The sequence below is a fragment of the Microcaecilia unicolor genome, chromosome 3 (assembly GCF_901765095.1).
Source record: "Microcaecilia unicolor chromosome 3, aMicUni1.1, whole genome shotgun sequence".
NCBI lineage: Eukaryota > Metazoa > Chordata > Amphibia > Gymnophiona > Siphonopidae > Microcaecilia > Microcaecilia unicolor.
The window spans coordinates 294492683-294506998 of NC_044033.1; the positions used below are offsets into that span (position 1 = coordinate 294492683).

The 14316-nt window shown below is 47.6% G+C and overlaps 1 protein-coding gene across 2 annotated transcripts in view; it reads right to left on the bottom strand.

Annotated features, from left to right (window-relative positions):
- The window catches only part of CSAD (cysteine sulfinic acid decarboxylase), a 324205-nt gene that overhangs the window by 10838 nt on the left and 299051 nt on the right, over positions 1-14316 (bottom strand). The gene's annotated exons all lie outside the window — the stretch shown is intronic.

Sequence of the window (14316 nt, forward strand, 5' to 3'; positions counted from 1 at the left end):
CTTGCGTCGGAGCCTCTCCCTCAGACGCGTCCCGCCTCCTGTAATACAACTTCCTGTCTTACGCAGAGGTGGGACGCGTCTGAGGGAGAGGCTCCGACGCAAGCAGATTAAGGCTGGCTATGTGAATCGCTAGCAGCGTCGGAGGGAGAAGCCTCAGGCCGGAGTGACACCATGTGGATGGGGGAGGGGAGGGGAGGGGAGGGGAGGGAGGTGCAAGACTCGCGCGGGAGTGGGGAGGAGGCAAGAGACCGGTCACTGCAGCATCTTTTCTAAAGATCTGTTTGGACGCCTCTAAGTCCACGATTGGGTCTCCCCAAGCCTCTTATACGGGGCGCCTATGGATTTGCCCAAGATCACAAGGAGCAACAGTGGGAGTTAAACCAGCCACCTCTGGATTGCAAGACCAGTGCTGTAACCACTAGGCTATTCCTCCACTCCAGTATCCTTTTAACCAGTAGAGTGTGATAAAGCACTAAACATGGGAAAGGCTGTGACCAATTTTCAAATAGGTGATGCATCCATCCTCACAACTGGATGATTGGCATCAAACAGAACATAAGCAGAAGAAATTTTACATTGGCTATCAGTGGAGGATCAACTGCTTAGTCTATAAGTGTATACACTGTATAGGGTTTCACCAGAATATCTTGCCAGTTTTTTGAAGAAATATGAACCAGTCGAAGCTTTATAGTCTTCTCAGATAGGTCTGTGTCTAAAGAAATATGAACCAGTTGTTGCAGATGGGTCTGCATGATGTACCTCCCCTATTTATGATCCATTTGTCTCTTTGTATCATGGTGGTTTAGGACAGTATCATGCTTATTTTCAAAAGAGAAGGGCGCCCATCTTTCGACACAAATCGCAAGATGGGCGTCCTCACAGGGTCGCCCAAATTGGCATAATCGAAAGCCGATTTTGGGCATCCTCAACTGCTTTCCGTTGCGGGGACGACCAAAGTTCACGGGGGGGGGGGGGGGGGTGTCGGAGGCGTAGCAAAGGCGGGACTGGGGCGTGCCTAACACATGGGCATCCTCAACCAATAATGGAAAAAAAAAAAAGGGCGTCCCTGACGAACACTTGGATGACTTTACCTGGTCCTTTTTTTCTTACTACCAATCCACAAAAATGTGCCCTAAATGACCAGATGACCTCCCCTTACTCCCTCAGTGGTCAATAACCCCCTCCCACCCTCAAAAATTTTTTTTTTTTAAATATTTTTTCCAGCCTCTATGCCAGCCTCAAATAATCATACCCAGCTCCATGACAGCAGTATGCAGGGTCCCTGGAGCAGTTTTAGTGGGTGCACAGCACTTCAGTCAGGTGGACCCAGACCCAGGTCCATCCCCCCCCTACCTGTTACACTTGTGGCGGTAAATGTGAGCCCTTCAAAACCCACCAGAAACCCACTTTACCCACATGTAGGTGCTCCTCCTTCACCCATAAGGGCTATGGTAGTGGTGTACAGTTGTGGGGAGTGGGTTTTGGGGGAGGGGGTTGGGGGGCTCAGCACACAAGGTAAGGGAGCTATGCACCTGGGAGCAATTTATGAAGTCCACTACAGTGCCCCCTAGGGTGCCCGGTTGGTGTCCTGGCATGTGAGGGGGACCAGTGTACTACGAATGCTGGCTCCTCCCACGACCAAAGGACATGGATTTGGTCGTTTCTGAGATGGGCGTCCTTGGTTTCCATTATCGCCGAAAATCGGGGTTGACCATCTCTAAGGTCGACCTAAATTTCACGATTTGGGTGTCCCCGACTGTATTATCGAAACGAAAGATGGATGCCCATCTTGTTTCGATAATATGGGTTTCCTCGCCCCTTCGCCGGGACGTCCTCACGAAAACTGGGATGCCCCTTTCGATTATGCCCTTTCACGTGACAGTTTGACCTTTGAAGTAGCCAAGTAGCCCTTAAGCAAGGAAAACAATGGGATAAAGTACCTTCAGGGTACACTGGGCCAAGAACGCTCAGTGGAATCTGGTCTACAAGGACTGGAGTAACACGAGTTCACCAAGAGAACTGTCTGCAGTTACTCAAGCTGAGATAGCCAACTCCACTGAAAAGAAAAAAGAGCTTGAAGACAAGTACCAATGCAGAATAAATGAGGAAATTATAGGATCAACCAGTACAAAGTGAAAATGAGATGATGATGGAACTTAGGTAGGTACTGAGTGAATCAGAAGAGGAACTGGTTTGGGAATACAATCAGCATGGGTATACCACCTGAGAACCTATCTGATCCCACCCACCCCCTACATTATATGCATATGGTTTATGGTTCACTGGTCATTTGGCATACCACCTTTCCAGTCCTTTTTTTGTAGAAAAAAAGATGCCGGTACTCATTATGGGAGGGGTCACCACATATGGCCCCACCCCTATGACAGCCACACCCACATTAGCCACACCCCTTACACCAGCCATGGCACATATAAACAGACATCATTGAAAATATTATATAGGAGAAAAAAATAACATGATTTTTATTTCATTATAAGTCATTTCTGTAAGCTGTTACAGCTCTAGTATACCTAGTGCAAAATAAGACAGCAGATGCAAGTAGGAATTTTATATAAGGAAGAGATTCAGCTTCTGGTTATTCCCCGGGCCATCCATCCTGTTATTTTAGGCCTGCCTTGATTATGACAACACACATCAAGTATCAACTGGACCACTAGCGATATCGACAGTTGGGGTTCCCAATGTTTTGCTTCCTGTCTCACGCCGGTGGTTCCTCCTCTGAGGACTATTTCTGCCTCCCCCGGGGGCCAGCTTCCCTGCGATGCTTCCCTTCCTGTGGAATATCAAGATTGCCAAGATGTTTTCAATGCCAGGAGGCTGATTCCCTTCCTCCACATTGTCCTTTTGACTGCCCTATCGAATTACTTCCGGGCAAGACACCACCTCGGGATTGGCTGTATACCCTCTCCCGGGAGGAATCTAAAGTCATGCGAGAATGCATTCAAGAAAACCTCCAAAAGGGCTTCATCAGACCCTCCTCCTCCAAGGCGGGGGCAGGTTTCTTCTTTGTAACCAAGAAGGACGGCTCTCTGTGACCTTGTATAGACTACCGGGGTCTTAATGAAATAACCATTAAGAACCAGTATCCGCTCCCTCTGATTCCAGAACTTTTCGACCGTCTGCAGGGAGCATCTATCTTTACCAAGCTGGATCTCCGAGGCACCTACAATCTGGTCCAAATCCGACATGGGGACCAATGGAAGACCACCTTTAATACCCATGAAGGACATTTCAAATATCTAGGCATGCCATTTGGCCTTTGTAATGCACCTGCAGTCTTTCAGGAATTCATTAACTTCATTTTTCAAGATCTCCTGTATTTCTCAGTCATAGTTTACCTGGATGATATTTTGTTTTTTTCTGCTTCTGTTCAAGACCACCCTCGTCATGTCCGCACCGTTCTCCAACACTTTCGGGACTACTGTCTCTTCGCCAAACTAGAGAAGTGTTCGTTTCATCAACGGTCTATTCCATTCTTGGGATATATCGTCTCTTTAGAGGGGCTCCAAATGGACCCCACCAAACTTCGAGCCATCCGTGATTGGCCCATGCCCCAGGGTCTCCGGGCCTTGCAATGTTTTTGGGGTTTGCTAACTATTCCCGGCAGTTCATCCATCAATATTCCCTCATCACTGCCCCTCTTACTGCACTGACCAGGAAGGGTGCTGATGAGAGGAACTGGACACCGGAGGCCCAGGAGGCTTTCGTCACCTTAAAGCAAGCCTTTCTCTCTGCTCCTGTGCTTCGAAGCCCGGATATATAAAAAAAAAACATTCATTTTAGAGGTGGATGCCTCTTCGCTGGGGGCAGGGGCCGTTCTGTCTCAAACCTCAGACTGGCGTCATCCCTGTTTCTTTTTTTCCAAAAACTTTTCTCTGGTAGATCGTAACTACACCATTGGGGACCAGGAATTGTTGGCCCTTAAATTGGCTCTCCAGGAATGGCAATATCTCCTGGAGGGGGCCTTGCACCCCATCACAGTAATCACCGACCACAAGAATCTCCTATACCTTCTGGATGCTAAGAGACTAAACCTGCGACAGGCACGCTGGTCTCTTTTCTTTGCCCGTTTTAACTTCTGCCTGATATTTCGACCTACTGAAAAGAATATTCAGGCTGATGCGCTTTCCAGGGCCTTCAACCCTCCTGAAGAACCCGAGGAATCCTACCCCATGCTTAATCCTGCCTGTGTTGCCTCCACGACTGTAGTTTCTTCCGTCAGAATGAAAACCTCTGTTCCACCCCAGTCCAGGAAGAAGGTTCTCAAATGGGGACACGTTTGCTGGTCACTCCGGATTCCACAAGACTTTTCATTTAATCTCTCAGTACTATTGGTGGCCATGCATGGCTCAGGATGTCTTACATTTTGTTTCCACCTGTCCCGTCTGTGCCCAAAACAAATCCTCTCCTGGCAAGCCGTGGGGATTCTTACAGCCACTGCCAGTTCCACAGCTCCCTTGGCAGGAAGTATCCATGAACTTTGTTACTGATTTACCACCGTCCCAAGGTAATTTGGGTAGTGGTGGATCGATTCTCCCCTATGGCCCATTTCATTCCCATGAAATCTCTCCCCTCGGCCGCTACTCTTGCCAAGAATTTCATCCAGCATATTTTTTGTTTACATGATCTACCTCTCCGGATCATAAGTGATTGGGGATCTCAATTCACTTATTGGTTCATCTGTATACAGACCAATGGAATGGTGGAATGGGTCAATCAAACTCTCAAGACCTTCCTGCGAATGTATACTAATAACCGACAGGATGATTGGTCCACATTACTCCCCTGGGCTGAATTTGCCTATAACAATGGTCTCCACACTGCCTCTCGTACGTCATCATTTTTAACAGTATACGGGCACCACCCACGACTACCACTTCCTATCCCTCAGACCCAAGCCTCGCCTCATCTCCAACAGACCCTCACTGATATCCGGGACATTTGGAGCAGGATCCAACAACATCTTCAGCGAGCCGCTGCTAGATACAAGCTTTTCGCAGATTGTAAAGAGGCAGTCTTCTCCAACCTTTCAACCTGGACAGAAAGTTTGACTTAGTACCAAATACTTGAGACTCCGATTACCCTCCTTCAAGTTTGCTCCCCGATACATTGGACCTGTTTCAGTACGATCTCAGGTGGGAGCCATCACTTATTGTCTCCAGTTACCAGGTAATCTCAAGGTCCACAACGCTTTCCACGTGTCCCTGCGTGGAAAGGGAAATGGGACTTGATATACCGCCTTTCTGAGGTTTTTGCAACTACATTCAAAGCAGTTTACATATATTCAGGTACTTAGTTTGTACCAGGGGCAATGGAGGGTTAAGTGACTTGCCCAGAGTCACAAGGAGCCATTCTTGACCTCGAAATGGCAACCAGAGCCAAAGAAGATCATTGTTCCTGATTCCGAGCCGGATCCTGAATTCGAGGTAGATGAGGTTCTGGACTCATTTGGATAGCAAATAGAATTCAGGATAGCAAATAGAACAGCCGTCCCCTTTGACATTTGGTCAAAGGGGACGGCTGTTCTATTTGCTATCCTGGAAGCACTTTGGTCCCGAGGATAATTCCTGGGAGCCCGCTGCCAACGTCCATGCACCTGAATTGATTCGGGAGTTCCATATCCGTTACCCATCCAAACCCGGACCTAGGCAGAGGGGGGCCCTTAAGGAGGGGGTACTATCATGTCCCCTACCTCAACGCAAGCGGCATCCTCGGGCTGCGCAATGTCCCATCGATACGCACACTTGACTGGCACAGCCCTGAGCCATGTGTGTGTGGTTCTTCTCTGGCTGCAGGCTCCTTGATTGCTTTGCTTCCATGCACCTGGCTCTGCTCTCTCTCTCTGCCTGGCTTCCAGGCTCCTTGATTGCTTTGCTTCCACCCACCTTGGTCTGCTCTTCCTCTGCCTGGCTTCCCTTGCTTCTCTCCTATTGATCTTTCGGTTCCTCCTTCTCCTGCTCTTGTCCTATGGCTGTGCCCCTTCTCCCTGCTGATGTCAGGCGCCAGCACTTTATCAGCAGAGCTCTCCCTAGACTCCTTGCTTTGGCTTCTACTTTGGTAGGTGTTACTTGCTCAATAGTGTGCTTCTCCTCTACTTTGTTCTTCGTTACTGACTCTGCCTGTACCAGGATTACTCTTGTGTCTGCTGCCTGCCTACTGACCTTGCCTGTACCTGGATTACTCTCGTGTCTGCTGCCTGCCTACTGACTCTGCCTGTACCTGGATCACTCTCTTGCCTGCTGCCTGTCCGGCCATCACGTTCATCACCCTGCTTCCTGCTCCATCTCATAAGCCCTGCCGGCCAGCGCAGGTGAAACCCGGGGTTGTCTGGCCGCCAAGCAGAACCTGGTCCGAATACCGGTCTTGGCAGCGTTGTACATGGTACAAGAACTCACAGGTCTGACATCTGTAGGGCACCATCTTGCCCCTCACCCCACCCAACAAGAATTAGCAATTTTTACTCTCTGCTCTTTCCTTAAAGCCACCTGGGTCACTCGATGCATCTTCCTGTGCCTGCAGTTCCCATCTTTCTCACTCGCAAAGGATGTATATACATTTGATGCAGGAATTTAAAATTGAGTTTTTGTAACTGGGTGCTTTCTATGAAAAGAAGATTGCATTGGAGGAAAAACCAGACAATAAAAACTTTTTTTTAGGTATATTAGAAGAAAGAAGCTGGTAAAAGAATCAGTTGGACTGCTAGATGACCGAGGGATAGAAGAGGCACTCAGAGACACTAAATGATAAAAGGCCACTGCAGAGAGCACATGATTTCTTTACTTCGGTCTTCACTGAGGAAGATGGGGAGATACCAGTACCAGAAATGGTATTCAATGGTGATTAGTTGGAGGAACTGAAAGAAGTCTCTGTAACCTGAAGATGTAATGGTGTAATTTGATAAAGAGTAGCAAATTGCCTGGACTGGATGGTATACTTCCCAGACTACTGATAGAGCTAAAAAATGACCTTGCAGAGCTATTGTTAGTAATATGTATTTTATCTTTAAAATCAAGCATGGTACAGAAAGATTGGAGGGTGGCAAATGTAATGTCAATTTTTAAAAAGGGTTCCAGAGGCGACCAGGAAATTATAGACCAGTGAGCTTGACATTGGTGCCGGGCAAAATGGTAGACACTATTATAAAGAACAAAATTACTGAACATATACATAGGCATGGATTAATGAGACAAAGCCAACATGGATTTAGTTAAGGGAAATCTTGCCTCACCAATCTGCTACATTTCTTTGAAGGGGTTAATAAGCATGTGGAAAAAGGTGAGCTAGATAACATAGGAGCTCATTTTCAAACGAGAAAAACATAGGCGGTCGGTGGCCCAACTGTTTGGGGAAGCTAAAGGGGCGGGGTTATGGGTGGTGCCGGGGGTGGGGCTTACATCCATAATTGTCTGACAACACACAGGAAAAATAAATAAATAAAAGTAAAATAGTCACAATTAATACCTTTAACAATTCAACATCAGATCCTCCAAAATATTATAAAACCACACAATCTTTCCACTGCAAAACACTATACACAAACTTGTGCAAAAACCCACTCATAACCTTACCAAACCATAACAGCACTAATTCCAAGGACAGGACGAGCTACAACCTTATGCATGGAAAGGCAGCACTGTAATTACACCGGGCTCTAAAACACCAGTAAACTACCTAGTGAAAAAAAAAAGGGCTGCAAATACTACATGCTAGCAGAATACTGCACCTTGATCACACATGAAAAACACATGACAACTGATATGAGAAAAGGAACTAGAAATCAAAAGATATGAAGGCAAAATATTGAAGTGGAAAATTACCTCAAGAAGGCATGCAGCAATACTAGAGAAATTGAAACTTACATGCAAAATATCACAGATGCACATTTCCAAAAGCTGACATATTCCAATTAATACATTCTGAATAAAATACTTTTTTCTACCTTTGTTGTCTGATCTATTCGCTTTGGTCCCAGTGTCTTCTGTTTTATGCAGTGTCTTCTTTCCATTTGATATTCTTTCACTCACTATGTCCACCATCCTCCTGTGTCCTTATGCGTTCTGTCTAGCATCTGTGGCACCCTGTCCCTATCCTTTCTCCAGTTGCAGCATCTGCCCTCAAAGCGTTCCGATCCAGTCCTTAAATTCAGCATTTCTCCTCACTCCCCTCCCCTCATCCATCCATGTCCAGCAACTCTCCTCCCTCCCCTGCCCTCCATCCATATCTAGCAAATCTCCTCTCTCCCCTGGTCCTTCCATCCATCCATCTAGCAAATCTCCTCTCTCCCCTGATCCCTCCATCCTTCCATATCTAGCAATTCTCCTCTCTCCTCTGCCTTCCCCTACATGTCCAGTGATTTCTCTTCTCTCCCCTGTCCCGTCTACCCCCTCTCTCCTCATCCTTCCATCCGTTTTCCCTCTTTATCTCCCCATCCTTCTGTTTTCCTCTTCTCTCTTTCTCTCCATATCCTTCCATTCGTCTACCCCCTCTCCCGATCCTGCCATCCAACCTCTACCCCCCTCTCTCCCGATCCATCCAGTATCTCTCTCTATCCCCTTCCTTCCATCCAGTGTCTCTCTCTCTCTCTACCCTTTTCCATTCATCATGCCCCCTCTCTCTCCCCATCCTTCAATGTTTCTCCTGCTGTTAGTTTCTCTCCCTACCCTTCCTTCCAGCGTCTTCCCTCTTTCACCTCCCCCCCCCCCACTTTCTCCTCATTTTCAGCAGCTTTTCCCTTTCTCCAGGACTCCAGCCTTTCTCCATGTCCCCTCCTTCTCTCCCCATCATACCTGCCTAGTGCCTCCCGATCACCCTTCCACCAGGTATTAAATTGTTGGCCACTGCTGCTTCTCCTCTGCAGCAGCAGCGCCCCGACAAAAAAAAAAAAAGTAACACGCGTTACTTACATGCCCCTAAAGCAGGAATCAGCTGGGAGACACCACGCAGCTGCAACCGCATTGGAGGAGCGTTGGGCAGGAACTGCACCGGAGAGGGGCCAGCCCGCACACGAGAACTGCAAACAGTAGCAGCTTTCCTTCAAGCATGGGCTGCCGGCACTGCAACCGCTCCTCTCCGTCCCCGGAGCAGAGCAGGAAGTCGATGTCAACTTCCTGCTCCTCCAGGGGCAGAGAGAGGAGCGGCTGCAGCGCAGACAGCCCATGCTTGAAGGCTACTACGGCCCCGCTCTTGCCGCTTTACATTTTTTGTTTGAAGAGGAGAAGCAGAGACTTTCCCGCTTTGGCGGGAGTGTGGGAGTCTCCCGACTTCGCAGGTCTGGGTTTGTGTTGGGTGGAGGGAACGTGGCTACGTTTCGGGGGGGAGGGGGCAATGCCCATGGGCGGGGAAGTTCACACAGCTGGGCTCTTATACGGGGCGCCTATGGAGAAAAACATCCAAAAAGTGGCATAAATCTGCATTTGGATGTTTTTTCTAAAAAACAAAACAAACAAAAAAAAAGGTCCAAATTGCTATTTTCAAAACCAATTTTTAGACGTTTTTCTATGAAGACTGTCAGAAGTGCGATCAAATCACAAGGGGGTGTCGGAGGCATGTTAAGGGTGGGATATGGGCGTTCCTAATACTTGCACGTTTTTTTCATGTCACGATGGTGACAGTTTGTGCTCACCTCGCCCTCTGGTGGCCAGAGCCGGTGGCTGCTATGGACTGTCACCCGTTCCAAACTTTAGCCCAGTTCGGTCCGGATCTTCCGGGCTGCCAGACTTACTTTTCTTGTTTGTGCCTGAACAGCACCCATAGCTGCCTTGTGATTCTTGCAGCTGAATTTCAGCTGCTGATGGGCTTTATTAACCACCTGGAAACTTCTGTGTTTGCCTTTGCATCGCCTAAGGTCCCTGGTATGTTGGTGTGCTCTGTTGCACTTCTGCCTAGTCTGTTTATTGTCTGAAATCCTTGCCTGGTTCTAGTCTAGTCTTTGTGTAGTTTAGCTAGTTCTTTATTGCTTGTTTCCTAGTCTTGTTTCTTGTTTGTATTTCTTTGTCTAGTTCTTGGTTGTCTGTGTTTCTTGCTTAGTGGCTGCTTTGCAGCTTTCAGTCCTGACTCTTAAGCCTGTCCACTTCCTGCCTAGTGTTGTATTGTCTGTCTTTGAGTTCTAGCCCAGTCTGTCTTGCTTCCCATGTATATTCCTTTCCCCTCTGACCCTCAGTCCCTTTTCAGCCTAGTTGGTATCCAGTTCCTGCCCTGTAAGTCCTGCCAGCCACCTGCACCCAGGGGCTCAACTCCTGAGGAATGGCGGTCAAGCGCAGGTGAAGTCTAGCTGTTCCTGTTCTGCCTGTTCCAGCTTGTTTGCCTCAGCTGCAACTCAAGTCCGGGGTTCCAGTCCTATTCTGCTTTGTCTCTGGTTTGGGGGTAGTTTTGCCTGCCACTGCCGCTCCACGGCAGTGGTCCAAGGGCTCACTAACCTAGTGTTTCTGTGAGAAACCGAACATTTAAGCCATAATGGAACAAAACAAAACCATCCAGGACTAAAACTAAGATGTTTTGAGCTAGACCTGTTTTTATAACAAATAAGGGACAAAAAGGTGCCCTAAATGACCAGATGACCACTGGAGGGAATCAGGGATGATCTCTCCTTACTCCCCCAATGGTCACTAACTCCCTCCCATCCCCTCAAAATGCCATGCTCAAATGTTATACTCAAGTCCACTAGAACAGCATGCAGGTTCCTGGAGTACTCCAGTGGTGGGTGCAGTGCACTGCAGACAGATGGACTCAGGTCCATACCTCCCCCTACCTGTTACACTTGTGGAGGAAACTGTGAGCCCTCCAAAATTCACCAGAAACCCACTGTACCCACATATACGTGCCCCCTTCACCCGTAAGGGCTATAGTAGTGTTGTACAGTTGAGGGTTGTGGGGGGGGGGGGGGGGGCTCAGCAGACAAGATAAGGGAGCAATGGTGAGATGTGTACCTGACAGCATTTTATGAAGTCCACTGCAGTGCCCCCCACTAAAAATGCTGGCCCCTCCTAAAACCCAATGGCTTGATTTTGTGCGTTTTGCACTTTTTTCAAAAAATGGACCAAAAAATAAACATCTAAATCACAAAACCTTGTTGAAAACGGTATTTTTGAAAAATAAAAGATAGACTTTTCTTTTTTGAAAATGACCTTCTTTCCCATTCAGACTTTGGACGTTTTTTGCAAAACGTCCAAAGTCATACTTATACGTCATATCGAAAATGCCCCTCCATGTGTATCTGGATTTTCAAAAGGCATTTGACAAAGTACCTCATGAATGACTCCTGAGGAAATTAGAAAGTCATGGGATAGGAGGCAGTGTCCTATTGTGCATTAAGAACTGGTTAAAAGATAGAAAACAGAGAGTAGGGTTAAATGGTCAGTATTCTTAATGAAAATAGGTAGACAGTAGGGTTCCTCAGGAGTCTGTGGTGGGACCACTACTTTTTAGCATATTTATAAAAGATCTAGAGATGGGAAACACTACTGACATAATTAAATTTGCTGATGACACAAAGGATCTAGGTGTCATTGTTCATGACACTTTAAAACCCTCTGCTCAGTGTGCAGCAGTGGTTAAGAAAGCAAATAGAATGTTAGGAATTATTAGGAAAGAAAACCAAAATGAGAGTATCACAATGCCTTTGTATCGTTCCAAGGTGTGACTGCACCACAAATATTGTATGTAATTTTGGTAACCGCATCTGAAAAAGGGTAGGGGCAGGGGACAGAGGAGAATCTCAGGGTAGCTGGAGGGGGGGCAGGGGACAGAAGAGAATCTCAGGGTAGCTGAAGGGGGGCAGGGGACAGAGGACAATCGCTGGGTGACTGAAGGGGGGGCAGGGGAGACAGGACAATCGCTGGAGGGGGCAGGGGTCACAGGAGAATAGCTGGGTGGCTGCAGGGGGGGGCAGGGGACACGAGAATCGCTGGGTGGCTGGAGGGGGGGGCAGGGGACAGGAGAATCAACGGGTGGCAGGGGACAGAGGAGAATAGCTGGGTGGCTGGAAGGGGGGGTAGGGGAGAGAGGATAATCGCTGGGTGGCTGGAGGGGGAGGCAGGGGACAGGAGAATTGCTGGATGGCTCCAGGGAGGCAGCATATAGAGGACAATCGCTGGGTGGCTGGAGGGGGGGCAGGGGAGACACGAGAATCGCTGGGTGGCTGGAGGGGGCGCCACGGGAGATAGGAAAATTGCACGGTGACTCGATGGGGGCAGGGGACAGAAGACAATCACACACACTCTGTCTCTCACAGACACAATCACACCTAGTCTCACTCTCTCTGTGTCACACACACACACTCACACGGTGCTGCCAACCACGCAGAGGGGGGAGGGGAAGGGGGTCCTCAGAGGGGGGGAGGGGATCCTCAGAACAGATGGGAGGGGAACCTGAGACCACCGGGGGGGGGGGGGGTGGTCCTCATACCAGAGGGGAACAGGGGGTCCTGAGACCACAGAGAGAGGGGGGAGGTATTTCTGTCACACACACACTGTCTCTCTCACACACACTCTCTCAGAGTCAGTGTCTTTCTCTCACTCTCACACAGTCTATCACACCATGTCACACACTGTACCACATTCACTCTCTGTGTCAATCAGTCACTCTCAAACACTCTCGGTCTCATACACTCTCTCGGTCTCACAGAGAGTCTGTATCGCACACATACTCTCTCACATACACTGTATCTGTGTGAAACACTCTCTCACACTCACTGTGTCTCAAATACACACTTACACACACAAACTCACACATTCACTCTCTCTCTCACACAGTCACTCTCACACACACTGTCTCAAAAATACACACTCCGAGGACAACCTTGCTAGCTCCCGTTTCATTTGTGTCAGAAACGGGCCTTATTTACTAGTGGTAGAATAAGATACATGTGTTACAGACACATTTGGGAATCGTAGAGAGGAGAAGATTGCGTTAGGTCCATTAGTTACTTTATATAGTTGTGTAGCAGGGTTCAGGATTTTAGGTACATAGATACATAGATAGTTGAATGTGAGTAAATCAGCTACATTTATTCAATAAAGTAAAATTCAGAGAAGAAAGTGACTTCAGGTGTATGCTGCTGTGTGGAGGTTATACTTCTCGGATATTAAGCTTTAAGGCTATTACACTTTAAGAGCCCTTGTGTCCTTTGCCCCTCCTTTGGTGCCATGGGATCTTTATACCAATCTTGGGCCCAGATGCACTAGCTCCATGGAAAAAGTCCTTCCCTTACCGATCCCCGGTTGCTGCTTAGCGATTCTGAAAAAAACGGGCATGCATGAAGGAAATCACATGCAAATGAGCTGCTCGCTGTTAGAGTAACTCTAAACAGTTAAATCAGGGCTTGGATATCATCAAATATCATACGAAAAAACATATAAAGATATCCACTTGCTGTGCCGTGGATGGTGAAACATGACTACAGATGTTGAGATAAGTGCACCTTAGAACCACTAAGATACGAATTAATCAGGTTCAAGTTTGCCATGTAAGAGGTTTTTAGCCTATGATGAATGAAACGCGGCTCCCTTAAGTTGGGCGACTAACATAGGAGCTTTCCTTAGCATTTGAGGCTTTTTCCTCATCTGCTCGCTGTTAGCTCATTTACATGCGATTTTCTTCCTAGCGGGGAGGGGGAAGTCAGTCGGTCAGCTGAGCATGCACAGAGCAGCCAAGTATTAAGCGTGGCTGCTTTGCGCATGCCAAAGACGGCTTCATACATGCAGACAAGCTGTGTGTCTAATAGCCATCTTCAGCCTCCAATAAATTGCCACAGAAGTGCCTGTTATGCTTTTTGCATTTAAAAAAAGGGGGAAGTTCTCTCTCTTTCCAGGGTCCCACTCTTTCTCCCTCTGCTGCACAATTCCACATTTTTCTGTGTGACTGCTGAAAAAGCGGGAAAAACAGCAGTTTCTGGGCCACTCTCATGCCCAGCAAAACCAAAGTATAATCTGGTAGATGATGGCCATCGGGAGGAACAAGAACCAGCAGATCAACAAGTTCCTTGCATCAGCAACAGCTCACAGCAGCCCCAGCCAGACATTAATGAGAGATGCAGACCTCCCGTTAGGTTTTCCAAGGTAAATGTAGAGACTGCTTTTGTGCATGGGGTTGGAAAACGTCTGTGCATTGCCTTGCATGCACATTATAATACTAATTAGCTCATTATAATAGCTTTTAGATCATTTGCATTCCATTTTTGTTAGCTGCTACCATGGCACGAAAATGGCTTGGAGAACCCTTTTGTGATGTCTTGTTTTACTTCACTTAACGTGTAATTAAACTCTGGAATTCGTTGCCAGAGAATGTGGTAAAGGCGGT